Raw genomic sequence first — 15,624 nt, 5'->3', positions numbered from 1 at the left:
GTTCGTAGGTGTTTTATGTAGTACTGACTTCAGAAAAGTAAAAAGGTTGTCCTGTTGTTCTTCACTGTCAATGTAGACAGGCACCTGGAAAAAGGACTTCGGAGGATACCACTTTGAAGTCTTCCTGCTGAGTACGTTCTGGGGCAAATTATTTTGCCACTATTATTACAATTATTTTGCGCTATATAGGATTTTTAAGTGTATTGTGTGATAGTTGTTAGTGAAGGAACAACTGACTTTAAAGCTAGAATATGCAGAAACAAGAGCAAGACTAAGGTAGTTTTTAAAGCAATCAACCCAAAATATTCCATCCCCTACATTTAGGACTAAACAAATGAACATGCACTGCCTGAGTACTCTGCTGAAGATCAATGAGTGCATGGGCAGATTGTGTGCAGGTAGGCAGGTATGTATTTAGAGAGGCAGGTAGGCGACCAATCAAACACAGAAATTTTAATTGGCCTGTGACTGCCAATAAATGGGCTGCATAATTGACAATATTTTTAACAAAAGCCCTGGTTGATTTATTTACTGTGAGTCTGTAATGATGAATATTTCTAAGTACCACCAAATGCTGTTCAGCTCCCGGTGACTGTACAATGAAGTCCACCAGTCTCTTTTCTTCTGCAGTGCGGTCAAAGACAGCCTGCATGTGGGCTGGGATTTTCTCAGTGATGGCACGCTTCCTTGGCACTCTGAATATTGGCTGAAGGGTTCCCTGTAACAAGCTCCTGGCCTCGTCAGTCCAGAAAGCAAACCTCTGGCCATACCTTTCAAACATTAACAACAAGATTAATCTAAAGTATTGCATAAAAAAATTATTGGTGTCTACTTATAACTTTAAGTTAATATAGTCAACAGGTGAACATACACATATTATTTATAGTTTAGGGCTGCCATACCCATCAGTTTTAGAACGCTCCATTAGAAGAAGACACCACTACTTCCGAATCAAAGGCATGTCCATCTGAAAGAAATGTGACATGATAAGGAGAGTCTTTAGTCTTTAATGTATCTATTTCCTACAAGATAAACAACTATGTATATAAGAAACATTTAAAGAATCAATTTCATCCTTATAAACATTTTTGAATCAACTCACCTCCTGGAATTGAAACCCTGTGCTTGTCACAATGGAAAGTGTATACTGAAACAGAGAAGAAGGAAAACATTTTATTTACTATGTTGACAGAAACATGCAAATGGTTTCCACACACACACACACACACACACACAAAAGGACACTTTACCATAACCATAAAAATCCCACAGTCATTTCCACAAATCTGGCGTGGCAAGCCCTATAATCAACAAAAAAAATAAGGTAAGATTAGTACACATGAAACATGACTGATAGATCAAAGCTGCTGTCTTCTCCATCACATGTCTTGTATATGAAATGCAGATTACAGGCAATCATATTTCATTGGAATATCTAATTATGCAATATATCATTCACCACAATATCATGCCCAGTCTTCTCAGTCCAGCTCCCTTGATCAATTTTCTGAGCAAGATCTCTATACAATAAAAAATACAAATAATTTGAAACAGATAGATGTTACAACCACTGAGACATTAGGCTATGGGAACGTAGCCAAAACATATTAGTACAGGCTATAGGAATGTAGCCGAAATGTAAATTGTTAAATTAACATGAAAAACAGTATGCCTCAAATGTGGACCTAAAAATGGCTCTGTACTCAGCATCACCAAACCTAGACTCATGCAGTGTGTACTGTGAGTCTAAAAAGAGGATCTCTCTCAGGAGTGGCTTCATGATCTATAAATAGGTAATGGTTAAAGACATACACATGGGTTTAAAAGTCATTAGGACAAAGAGTAGAGCTGCAGTTCACTTTGTTGGAATACACAGGAACAAACCAAGTTAATTACCACTACATGAACTTTTTAGTATCTAGTAACAGTAACATTCCCTTACACAGAGAACCAAGTGTCCTGGCCCGTTTGCGTCGATCCTACCTGGAAAGACTAAGAAGTCTTTCATGTCGACATCCTCCTAACATTAATGAAGAATGTTGTCATTATGCAGTACTACATTTGACACCATACTTATTTTAAATTCACTCACTGGAAAGTTGGCAGTGATGTTGCTTTGTGTATCCTTCCATGTTGGAACAACGAACATGTTCTCTATATAAATGTCTTTGCCCTATGAGGAAAAAAAACAGCAACTTTGAAAGTAGACAATAAAATAACAATAAATTAACAGCACAAATTTAAGCTTTAGTCTCAGATAAAAGTTACATACATGTTGCTGAGCTGCTTCATGAATCAATTTAAAGCAGGCATTCCCAATCTGCAAGAAACAATCAAAACTCATCAGTGAACAAGCATAAAAGCAAATAAAAATGCTGTTTGCCTTCCTTGTGTTTATTAACTTCCCAGTACTCACATGAGAATCCATGTCTCTTAGCAACCCCAGGCTCCAGAATTCTTCACGTGTGATACACAAGGGCCCTTCTTTCACAATAATTTCTGCTGCAGTCAACCAACAATACATAACATAATTAATATTCAAATAACAGATATTATTATTATTATTATTATAAGTGTGTGACATGAAAAAAAAATTACTATTTGTACTCATTAACTTACCAGTTTGTCCTGGATAGGATTCCATTCTTTTGCAAAGGGCTTAAATGTCAAACAGTAGTCAATAGCCGCTGTCGGGGGCTTGCCGAGGGCCGCTGTCAGGGGCACTGCTTCTGCTGAATCAAAAGTAGAAAATCACAATATATTAATTCATTAATAGTCATATGTGTTAGTGCAAGTCTAAGAATGTCCAATGTACCAGGTTGAGCAGTGGAAGATGTCTTAATGAATACTGTAATTTCTAAAAATATAAATAAATATTTCAACTATACAAAAGAGTGAATAATAATATGCTGTATTTGTGATAGATTTGCATATCAAATTTTAAAAAGTTACCCAACACTGCCTGGCTGTGGATATTCATATCTATCTTGGTAGCCTTTTTATAATTGTAATGGTGAATGATATTCCTCATGAGAAACAGATAAGATGATGGTAAAGCCATGTTTAAGAAGTAGTTGTTGTTGGTTTTTTTTTTCATTTTTGCAAACAGCTGTTCTGCTACTTGGCTATTGACTATTCCAGCAAGTTGCGGGACCAGGCCAAGCTTCCGCAAGGCATCACGGACATCCTTTGTGTTATCTTCATGGAAACGATCATACAGAGCATAATGCTCTGCTGAACCAGTTATGGGATGGCCATCACAGGCTGGGAACACGTTCTTGCAATTCAACCAAGGAAGTGACACCTTTAGTTTCCTATCTTTGGCTTGTGTATTATTTTCTGGAGTTGGGGCCTTTAATCATCCTTCAAATGGTTTGAAGGGCAACCTTTCTGGTTCTCTCAGATTCATGTGTGTTGCTAGTCCACGTGCGAAGTTATATATTACAATATTTGGCATGTATTTCCAAGAAGGGAGCGTGTCTGTTAAGTCACGTGGGCTTTCAGCTCTAATGTTGCACTTTATACTGTATTCAATGCCACACGGGCACATAATCACAGCCCAACCGCCTGAAATGGAAAGAGGCAGAAATGAACAGATTGTAAAAAGACAACCTTCGTTTATCCAACTAAAAAGTTTTTCATCCTCACTGATGTGTGTATGTGAAATCACTTACAGTATCAGATATTCAAAGAGTAACACCATTTGAAGTTATTCCACCTGGTGAAAAACCTTAACAATAATAGTATCTTACACATACAGTACACTGTGAAATTTTGCTTACCTGACGCAGCCCAAATCTTTTGAAAGACCTTGTCATACGTGTGCCTTGACTTCAATTCATTGGACAGTCTCAGGAGGAGGTCATTTCGCAATCCAGAGGAATCCAACCCACACTCCCTGCATAATTTTCTAACCACATGAACCTGTCAAATAAAATAAAATGTGTGAGGATCTTCGTGTTTTCAGGTAAAATAATGGCCTGTAAATCACTCCTAAAAAGACAAATATAATTAACTGTTTTTTTACCTTCTGCTTGTCCAGCTCCTCTGTCAGGCGGTCTTCAGAGACTGTTATTTCACAGACCTTTTCAAATTCCATATTGAGGACACAGTTTGACCGGCGTGTATTTCTGCCTATCCATGTGGAAAGATCCAGGCAGATAAATTTTTGTTTTGATAAATGATTTATTGAATCGTTCAAATCAAACGATTCATTCAAAATGGCTGATTCAAGAAACGAAACAAGCCTCCGTCCCAATGTGCATAATATCCATCCTAAATTCTATGTGTTTATTAGTAATTTTCAATACTATTTAGGGGAGATAAGCTGGATAGTATGCAAATTGGAACAGAGGGAAAGTGTCCATCTAATTGGGCCGTTAAATCACTGGCTCATGATTCGATTAAAAACTGATTCATTCAAGGAATGAAACACTGTGTTACTATAAACTGTTGTATAAAATTAATAGCACATTTGTGCTCATGCAAGTAGGCCTACTGATACTCAGAAAAGTAAATTTCTTGTGCAATAAATATAAAAATATAAATCTCATACATGGGTATATTTTTCTTCAATTGATTAAATTATAAGTTTATTTTACCTTTATCAGTGCCATTTCTACACTGAAAAAACTAACATGTAGAATTTACTTAATAAAATCCTCATAACAATTTGCACTAACACTTTTTAAGTAAAATTTACTGCTTCAATTTTAAGTAAAATACACTTACCAAAATCAAGTAAAATCTATGTATTAATTGACTTGACATTTGTTAAAATATTAAGTAAATATTACTAAATTATATTTAATGTAGGATTTATATTTATTCTAAGCATTTAGATAAAGTCTATATATTTTTTTTAAATACTAACACACAGATGAGCTTAAAATATTAAGTAAAATTTTATTTACTGTTATAAGGTAGGTTTTATTTAATATTTCAATTAATTTATTAAATGTATGTAATTAAATATTACTAAAAAATATAGTAATTTTGTCTGCATTTTAATAAACCACACACCATAGATGCAATAAACATTTATTTTGTTCCAACATTAAACAATGACTCAGTCAAAATGTAACCTTTTGAAGTTACATAAAGCAAAACCTAAGTTTTTTAAATAACAACTGTTTCCTTAGGGATTTGAGTCCTGAAAACAATTTAATTTGTCAAGATCATAAAGTGTTTTAACCCCCAAGAGGTATACAAAAACATGGGATGAGGTTTAAACCTCATGGATATAATGCATGGATACAACATTTACTATTTCAATAAAAGTAACAATCCTCTCAAACAGTGCAGTTTCAACATTCAACAATAGCACTCTGTACTTGTGCTCTAAACATTACAACAATTAAATGCATAAAAACATTTTGTTTAACAGTTAAAGATGTCAATATTTCTATATAAAGCAATTTTGCTAAATAATGTCAAAAATAATTTCTTAAAAGAGACTGCATCCTACTGATAATGAGTAGTGCTTTTACGAATTCTGTTAAATTTTAAAAAAGTCTAAAACAATGCCGTTTCAACAACTAACATGGCGCTCTTGACTAGTGCTCTAAACACGACAATAAAGAAAAAAAGACCAGATGCCTTAGTTGGCACAAAGCAGAAAACAGGCAAGTGTCTTACCACCACTGTTCACAATGGTTAAACTAAATTCAAAAGCAAAACTGCTAATTATGTACACAAGTGATCAGAGAAACATTATGTCTGTGCAAATAGTCCAATAGAACCTGGAAGATTTCAAACTTAGTTGGGGAGTACTGGTAACCAAAAATGTGCAGTACTTGCAATGTCAATAGCATTTAATAAAACAACTTCGACGTAAAAGCTTGTACTTTTGTAGAGAGCTTAATAACATCTAATTCTAGAAAAAGTTTCTGAAACACCTCGAAAGTGTAACGCAGTGCTCTGGGGTATGCAAGGTTGAGGGCATAAATGAGTCCCATAAGCAGGGCACAAGCTTTAGCAGTATTTTGGCATCCCGGCAATATCTCCTTGCCTTCAAGAATAATGGATACATCCACTGGATCCTTTCCATCAGCTCCATGTACAACCAGAATCTTGAGGGTGTGTTGCGCTGTGTCACTGTGGTTGTCCTCCTGCACAATTTAGACAAACTAAATAAACTGAATTTTACTGAAAAAGCTACACTAAAGTAATACAGTATATATTACGCTAAACTGAGTCAAGCCTATTTTACAGCGAGCCAGGTTTAGTAAAACATTAGTCAAACATAACATAAGAGCCACTACAGCCAAATAATGTTACCCTTAGCCATAAATTTACTACTGGACTGTGGCTCTTTTGGTCTTAAAGGGCAACACTCCTGCAGAGTTTGTCTCCAACCCAAATCAAACACGCCTAATTCTGCTCATTAATATTCTACTAGACGGACTAGAAACTTTTAGGCAAGTGCGTTGAGGCCAGTTAGAGCTAAATTCTGCACAACAGTGACCCTCCAGAACAGAATTTGGACACCTCTGCTTTAAGATTAACCTGTACATAAGGGGTGTGAACCCTGGTCCTGGAGTCAATGTCCTGCAGAGTTTAGCCCCAACCAGCTCCAACAAACATACTTTGAAGTCTCTAGTAGACCTTGATTTCCTGGATCAGTTGTATTTGATTAAAGAAACACTCCACATTTTTTGGAAATAGGCTCATTCTCCAACTCCCCCAGAGTTAAAAAGTTGAGTCTTATCGTTTTTTGAATCCAATCAGCCGACCTCTGGGTCTGTTGATAGCACTTTTTAGCATAGCTTAATATAGATCATTGAATCCGATTAGACCAGAAGCATCTCGCTCAATTTAAAACGCGACTCTTCTGTAGTTACATCGTGTACTAAGACCGGCGGAAAATGAAAAGTTCAGATTTTCTAGGCCAAAATGACTAGGATCTATACTCTCATTCACACAGGCTGTCCAGGAGCATATCCCACCCCTGGTGTACATTACGGTAATACAATTGTAACATTTTTAACATGACATTGAACAAAAAATGCTTTACCTGGCAATCTTCAAACAGTTCCTCTTCTTTCTCGCCAAGGTACAGTATGAGGCTCCGGATAACAGCTTCACGCCTCATCTCAATGTTTTGGTTCTGTGAATAGATAATTATTTTCAACACATAACCAATATCCATAGAAAACAAACTACCAAGTGATAATACAATGGCATACACATGCAAAGAGCAGTGATTTGAACGAAGACTACAAGAGAAAAGCCTGGAAAGATGGAGTCTGTCTGGTGGTTGCTTTTGTAGTCTGTTAAGCTTTTTTTCAAAATATTAACTTTGTTGGCCATTCTTTGTCGTTTAAACTGCTAAATATATCTACACTACATATATTACAGGTCGCCGGGATTTTGCCAAGTAAGACATGTTCCTGGATCAACATCTTTTGTTGATCCTGGATCAACATTATGTCCAAAAATATAGACTTAACCCTATCTCTACCCCTAAACCTACCCATAATTTATTCCTAAAATCAGTGGGAAATGATACCTGATTTACAAGGATGTAGAAGTATCTAACCCTGATCGTAAGGCTAAAACAAATATTTCCTGAAAAGTTATATCTCAATTCTGATTGGTTGATTGGAATGTCGTTCCAGGATCAACAAGGATGTTGATTCAGGAACATGTTGTGGTTGTGCATGGTCTCTAGACAAATGTGCTCTAAGAGCCCCCCAACCTTTAAACGAACAAGGACAATTTAAGTGCAAGCAAGGCACCGACCAGCCCTGACCGGTATGTGGATGCTTCAATCTGTAATGCTTTAACAGCTCTAAACGTTTTGAGGTCTCATATTTGCAATATTTGCATGGCCAAGACATAAGATAAAAATTTTACTGTTTATCCTTGATGACACACCAGGGTTGAAAACCATGCGTCTGAGAGATTTCCTAAATGCAGTCAAGCTGTAAATGAACAAACACAATTATATTAAAACAACAGAATTAATGAAAATACATTATATTTAAGGTAGAAAATTACATGAGAACTAATCAATAAACAGAAGCTGAAATACAAGCAGGAGTTGTATTCTGACGTGATGCTGGTTAATAATCATAATGTCCTAGGTAACAATTAAATAAGTTCATTTAAACACATAAGTCAATGTCAGAGCTTTTTCAGACACTTTCTGGACTGAAAAAAATTATCAACCTATTGCAATAGTTCATGATAGAGTACAAAAAAAGTTTAATCTCCAGTTATATAGTTTCTAAATCTTAGATGGCTCATTATGGGTAAAATGATGCTGCTAAATTTCGAAATATTTGTTCTACACTATTAGTATTTGTAATGATATAACCAATATTTTTTAACATTGTTTAACCAAATCTTTTGTCTTTTTTATTCTCAGTTTTGTAATGTATCTGAGAAGAAACGCTTGTGTAATCCACAAAGATTAATGTAAACCGTAGAAGGTATGAACGTTATTGTGCTTTTCATCCAGAAATAAAACGCAGCTCCTTGTAAAATTATGCCTTCAGGGCAATTTTGGTTGGTCCAATAATCTCAAGGCAAATCGTGCTGTAGTCACGAAATTTATAGTTTATTGATTCGTTTTCATACATTTTTTTTTTTCATGTCACTCAGCACGATTTATTTCATGTAATGTTTTGAAAGTTGTGGTTAAATGTAACCTGATCGCAGTTAAATGAGGAGGGTGGCAAATTAGGTCTGAACTTTTCCTAATGCAAAATTTGAATCGGCGTGTTTTAACATAAATTCACTGACTAACACAAATTTCTCTGGTTTTAAACTGACTTCTGTATGAGACTACTGCTTCACGGACTGCAGTGGAAAATGCAGGCCTAGGTTAATGTAACCTCGAGTTAACGTTACCAGAGTTACACAACAAAGTCAATCGGACTTTTAAAATTCTCATGCACCTATACATTGTCATAAATTACTACAAAAAGGCAATAACTTACCGTACACATTAACTTTGCATCCACTTGTGACAATCCCAATCGCACGTGAGGCAATCGCAACCGTCTGTCTCGGATCCAAAACGCGGGCATGTGATTCGGTCACGCGGATGTGAACGTACTAAGATTTTAGATTAAAATTTACTCAGTATTTTTAGATTTATGTGCAATGACTTTAAAACAGTTAAATAATATGAGAAAATATATAATAACATTTACTATTCCCATACAGTTCATTTTATACATGAATTAATTGTGTATTTATTTAAAAAATTACTTAGAAATTCTAGTTCTCAATGAATTGTAATATTACAATGTAAAAATTATGACAGTAAATCTAGTATATTTTACTATACCTCAAAGTTTGTTTTTTCAGTGTAGGCATAGGTGAGCTAGGCGGTCACCTGGGGTGGCACCAGCTGAAGGGGCACCAATGAATGCTTATACTGGCACTACATTGCTACATTTTAGCAGGGTTGTGATAAAGAGTGGCATGGTCACCCTGAAATATGACTGCCGCCCCCACTGGATCCCCCTACATCATTGCGCTAGACTACTGTCAAATTGAAGATGCCTGTACGCCATTGGATCAGAGTGCTGTCAAATGCTGCCTGATTGTTGCGTGCAGAGTTTGCATTTGGAGCGCTCATCAGAACCATTAGATCAATGGGCTCTGTCAGTGCTTTGGCACTTTTTTTTTTTTTTTTTTTTTTTGCCATGCAATAAAGCTAAGTTCAAAGGCCAATTTAAAAATTATAAATAAAGTGCACAAAATCAATATTTTGTTTAGGCAGTTTTGTGGCAGTTGATAAATCATGTTGCAAGATTTGTCCAAAAGGTGTGCGTTTTTGTGCCAATGAATTTGTTAAAGGATCAATGTGTTATAATATTACCATTAAAAAATTAGCCAGCCAATTAAAAAATATTAGTATAAAAAAATAAATTAATAAAAAAGATCAATACAACCATCATCAAACACATATAGAAGGCAGAGCGTTGTGTCACTGGGGTGTCGAAATGCTGAATCAGTTAAATCACTTCTAACAACACTTAATGGGAACAGTGTCATTCACATAGAGGGCAGAGCATCACATTATTTAAAGGGAAGTTCACGTGTTTATGAGTAGCAAAGGATTAAGTAGTTGCATTGATTACTTTTATGCAACTGATCAGGCTTTTATATGTAGTTTGGGGTAACAAAGGGTTTTATAGGGTTGACTGAAGTAATAATGCAATAACTGAAACTTTAAATCAATGTTTTAAGAACAACAACAAAACAATTTAACAAAAAAAAAACAGATAAATACTTAAAGTAGCCACTGATAATATCTAAACATAAATCCAAATGTAATATTATTAATGTATGTGTCATTTATGTTCAAATTATGTGCAATGTCATAGCTACTAGGGAGGGTCACATAGGGCTATACAGGCATCTAGTGGCAACACAATGATATTACAGCTAATAAATTGTGCAAAATGTTTATCTCGCTGTCGATACACGATTGTCCTTGGAAAAAAATAAAAAATAAATAAACTTCTGTCGGCCCCTTAGGTGCATCGGCCCACCAGGAAAATGTCGGTATGCCCGATTACCAATCCAGCCCTGATGATAATGTCCATTTGATCAGATATAATTGAAGAACAAGGTTATGAGATTCATTATGTGAATTGTTGGCTAAAGAGCTGTGACTTTAATCTAGATTTAAACAGAAAGAGAGAGTGTGTCTGAACCCTGAACGTTATCAGGAAGACTATGCCAGAGTTTGGGACCCAAATGCGAAAAAGCTCTACCTACTTTAGTGGACTTTGCTATCCTAGGTACTAGTCAAGTCAAGTCACCTTAATTTATATAGTGCTTTAAACAAAAAAGATTGTGTCAAAGCAACTGAACAACATTAATTAGGAAAACAGTGTGTCAATAATGTAAAATGACAGTTAAAGGCAGTTCATCATTGAATTCAGTGATCATTCAGCTCAGTTCAGTTTAAATAGTATCTGTGCAATCATTTGCAATCAAGTCAATGATATCGCTGTAAATGAAGTGTCCCTAACTAAGCAAGCCAGAGGCGACAGCGGCAAGGAACCAAAACGCCATTGGTGACAGAATGGAGAAAAAACCTTGGGAGAAACCAGGCTCAGTCGGGGGGCCAGTTCTCCTCTGACCAGGCTGCAGCAAAGTCAGATTGTTCAGAAGAATCATCTGTTTCCTGTGGTCTTGTCCCGGTGGTCGTCTGAGACAAGGTCTTTACAGGGGATCTGTCTCTGGGGCTCTAGTCCTGGTCTCCGCTGTCTTTCAGGGATGTAGAGACCCTTTCTAGGTGCTGATCCACCATCTGGTCTGGATATGTACTGGATCCGGGTGACTGCAGTGACCCTCTGACTTGGATACAGACTGGATCTGGTGGCTACGATGACCTCGGAATAAGAGAGAAACAGACTAATATTAGCGTAGATGCCATTCTTCTAACAATGTAACAAGTACATCCGGTTTACCTGATTAATGCAGCCTAAAAATCCTTTAACGGATTTGGATATTAGAAGCGTATTAGTGTGCTATGTGTAAGCCAGGTTAAAGAGATGGGTCTTTAATCTAGATTTAAACTGCAAGAGTGTCTCTGCCTCCCGAACAATGTTAGGTAGGTTATTCCAGAGTTTAGGCACTAAATAGGAGAAGGATCTGCCGCCCGCAGTTGATTTTGATATTCTAGGTATTATCAAATACGACCAAGAGTCCAGAGTTTTGCGACCTTAGGAAGCGTGATTAATTGTATCGTGATAGAAGACTAGTTAGGTACGCAGGAGTTAGACCATTAAGGTCCTTAAAAGTAAGTAGTAATATTTTTAACTGATACAAAACTTAATAGGTAGCCAGTGCAGAGACTGTAAAATTGAGGCAATATGATCATATTGTCTTGACCTGATAAGGACTCTGGCCGCTGCATTATGGACTACCTGTAGCTTGTTTATTGAAGATGCAGGACAACCACCAACAGTGCATTACAGTAATCCAGTCTAGAGGTCATGAATGCATGAACTAGATTTTCTGCATCAGAAGCAGGTAACATGTTTTGTAGCTTGGTAATGTTTCTAAGATGGAGTAATGCTGTTTCTGTAACATGAAAAATATAAAAGATATGTTGCTGTCTAATATAACACCCAAATTTTTGACTGTAGCGGAAGTAACAGTACAATCGATTTAGATGCAAATTGTAATCGAAGAGATTCTGTGTACTGTTTTTTTGTTCCAATAAGTAATATCTCTGTCTTATCCAAATTTATAAGGAGAAAATTATTGGTCATCCAATGTTTTTAACACACTCTGTTAGCTTCGATAATTTAGAAGTTTCACCTGGTCTTGTTGAAATATATAGTTGAGTATCATTAGCATAACAATGGAATTGAATCCCATACTTTCTAATAATATTACCAATGGGCAACATGTTTATTGAAAATAAAAGAGGGCTTAGGACAGATCTTTGCGGCACTCCATACTTTACTGGCGATAATTGAAATGATTCCCCGTTTAAATAGACAAAGTGATATCGGACAGGTAGGATCTAAACCATCTTAAAGCCTGTCCTTGAATACCCGTATATGAGTGTGTCATGATCTATTGTGTCGAATGTAGCACTAACATCAAATAAAACTAGCAAGGAGATGCTGCCTTGGTCTGATGCAAGAAGCAAGTCTTTGTCATTTTTTAAAGAAATTCAACTTATGTGCTATGATGGGGCCTGAAACCTGACTGAAATTCTTCATAGATATAATTTTTTGAAGTATGGAGCACAATTGTGCAGACACAATTTTTTCTAAAATTTTAGACATAAATGGAAGATTTGAAAATGGTCTGTTATTTGCCAGTTCACTAGGATCTAGTTGTGGTTTCTTTATAAGAGGCTTAATAACCACCAGCTTGAGTGGTTTTGGGACCTAGAGATAGCAACGAGTTAATAATATTGAGAAGTGGTTCTTTTGTTACAGGTAACAACTCAACAAAAACGAACTGATACAGGACTGCAAACACAAGGAGCAAATGAGGAGGTAACGAGGGAGGACAGGTGGGGCAACTAAACCAATAACCAGGTAAAAAGTTGAGCAGGGTCAGGACAACTGACATGAGAGCACATGGCACACAAGACAAAAGCCATGTGCTCAAACAAAACAAAAACACAAGCACATGGCAAGCAAAACAATCACAAGCCATGTGCTTGAACCAAACAAGACACGAACACACAGCTAATGAGAAAACCCATAAGCCACAAAACATAAGTTGCGTTCACAACAACACAAGACAACAAGAAAAGCATGCAGCCGAACACAAACCGTGTGTGTAGTGATGGAAGATTGGTTGTACATGGGGCACATGAGCAGCTGTGTTGAGTCAGTGAAGTTGCTTGCTATGACACACATTGCTCTCCTGTTTGTTCCTAAGCGAGATTTATATAATATCATTACATGGTGTCAGAAGTAGACTTACCTCACTTTCTGACTTACCTCGCCCACACCATATCGGTCTTTAAAGCCTTTTCGAGCAAAGTATCAGAGTTATAATCCAGTTTATCGGATGGCGATGCTGAGCTGAGAGAGACGCGAGCTCCGGGAAAACATACTGCAAACAAAACAGCAAGAAAAAAAAAAAAAACAAACAAACAACAAAAAGTCCCAACGCTGAATAAAAGCAAGGTAAACATTTAAGATGGATACACTGTTATCCATAAGCCCACGTGAAAACTTTGACTTCAGTGATTTTGGCAATTTGCCAAATTGCATTCGCAGATTCGAGCGATTCCGCATAGCTGCGGGTATCAGTGAGAGAAGTCAGGAGTATCAAGTTAACTCGCTTATTTACACAATGGGCGATAAAGCCGATGATATAATGAGTATGCAGTCTCTGACAGACGAGGAAAGAAACAACTACAGTAAAGTCAAGGATGCATTTGAGAAACATTTTGTATGCAAGTACAACTTGATTTATGAGAGGGCTAAATTCAACAAACGGTGCCAAGAGCCCAGTGAAACAGCCGAAGCATTCATTACTGTAGTTTACAAACTAGCAGAGAATTGTCAGTATGGAATTCTCCAGGAGGAAATGATAAGAGACAGATTAGTCGTAGGAATACGTGATCATGGACTGTCAGAGAGATTACAGTTAGACCCAGAGCTCACACTCAGTAAAGCTGTAACAAAAATAAGACAGAATGAAGAAATAAAAAAGCAGCAGACAATATTAATACAAGCAAGTTGGGACACAAAAGAGGTAAACATGGACATGTTGAAATACAAAACATGTACAAAAAGGAGCCCAGCGAAAAACTGACAGAATGAGACACAGAGAGGGAAACAAAGGATGTGGCAGATGTGGCCGGTCACACCCACTGAACAGCTGCCCTGCACGGGACGCTGGGTGCAGAAAGTGTAAGAAAAAAGGGCACTTTGCTGCATTATGCAAAATAAAAAATAGACTGGATGAGGGAGCAAAGAGCATTGAAACTCTGTTTTTGGGAGTTGTAAAGTCTGTGAATTCAAATGATTTGTGGCAAAAGACTGTTGCTGTGAATGGGGAACAGATCCTTTTCAAATTAGACACGGGGTCTGCAGTGACAGCCATTCCGATCATAAGACGCTGGTCAGTTTGTTAGGCTCAAGACCACTTGATGACCTGCCCCCATGCATACTAAGATTTTGCTTGCGACTTCTTCTTTTTCTTACCAAATCGTGCATGTTGCGGGAAAAAATCTAATTACAGCTGACACGCTGTCCAGAGCTCCAATCCAAGATAGCCTGGTAGCAGAAGACTTCAACATGGAGGAAGATGAACAAGTTTACGTCGGCTACAGTACGTCATTCAGCAGCTTCCTGCATCAGCCTCTAAGTTAGCTCAGGTAAGGAGGGCTCAGGAAGAAGATAAAGTGTGCAGACAGCTCAGCTCGCACAGGACGGAAAGGAAAAAAAACACATTCCACCACACCTGACCCCATTTTGGCCACACAGACATGACCTGCTCATGGTGGAAGGTTTGTTAATGAAAGGCAAGAGAATAGTGATACCTGATAGCATGCACAAAGAAGTCCTGGAGAAGTTACATCAGGGACATCAGGGCATCACTAAGTGCTTGGTAAGGGCACAACAGGCTGTGTGCTGGCCAGACATAACAAAAGAAGTCGAAGACAAAGTGAGTAGTTGCGAAACATGTGTCAAAAACAGTCACAGTCCTCCAGACCCATTGCTGGCCACTCCTTTACCTTCACGACCATGGCAGAGGGTGGCGACAGATCTCTTCCAGTGGAACAAGAGTAACTACGTGCTTGTGATAGACTACTATTCACGCTACATAGAGGTTGCATTGCTCACTTCTACAACTTCAACTGCTGTCATGGAGAGACTTAAAACAATTTTCGCACGCCATGGAGTCCCAGAGGTACTGGTCACAGACAGTGGACCACAGTTTGTGGCATTAGACTTTGCTAAAGACTGTGATTTTTGTGTCTTTTAAATACTTTTAGTCATGCCCAAAACAAATATTCTCTGTTAAAGTAATCCGCAGAGGTGGGACTTTCAAGTCATAAGCAAATCTTCAAGTCACCAAGTCCTCAAAGATCCTTGACTTCTTGTGTTAAATTTCTTTCTGTAACTGCATTTGGTGTTTTGAAGCAGAGAGATCAGTGCTGTACTACAGTGC

The 15,624-nt window shown here is 37.3% G+C and overlaps 1 long non-coding RNA gene across 1 annotated transcript; it reads right to left on the bottom strand.

The window, feature by feature from the left end:
- Positions 1-5,817: 5,817 nt before the first annotated feature.
- On the bottom strand, positions 5,818-9,280 carry LOC122141437. The gene is made up of 4 exons (XR_006157827.1): positions 8,946-9,280; positions 7,858-7,925; positions 7,016-7,108; positions 5,818-6,110 (listed from the first exon to the last, which is right to left on the bottom strand). It is a non-coding gene; the product is annotated as an uncharacterized LOC122141437 (long non-coding RNA).
- Between the last annotated feature and the right edge of the window lie 6,344 nt (positions 9,281-15,624).

Source organism: Cyprinus carpio, chromosome B22, assembly GCF_018340385.1.
Source record: "Cyprinus carpio isolate SPL01 chromosome B22, ASM1834038v1, whole genome shotgun sequence".
NCBI lineage: Eukaryota > Metazoa > Chordata > Actinopteri > Cypriniformes > Cyprinidae > Cyprinus > Cyprinus carpio.
Note: the sequence above shows the minus strand (reverse complement) of the source record. Positions and strands in the feature narration are given on the sequence as shown.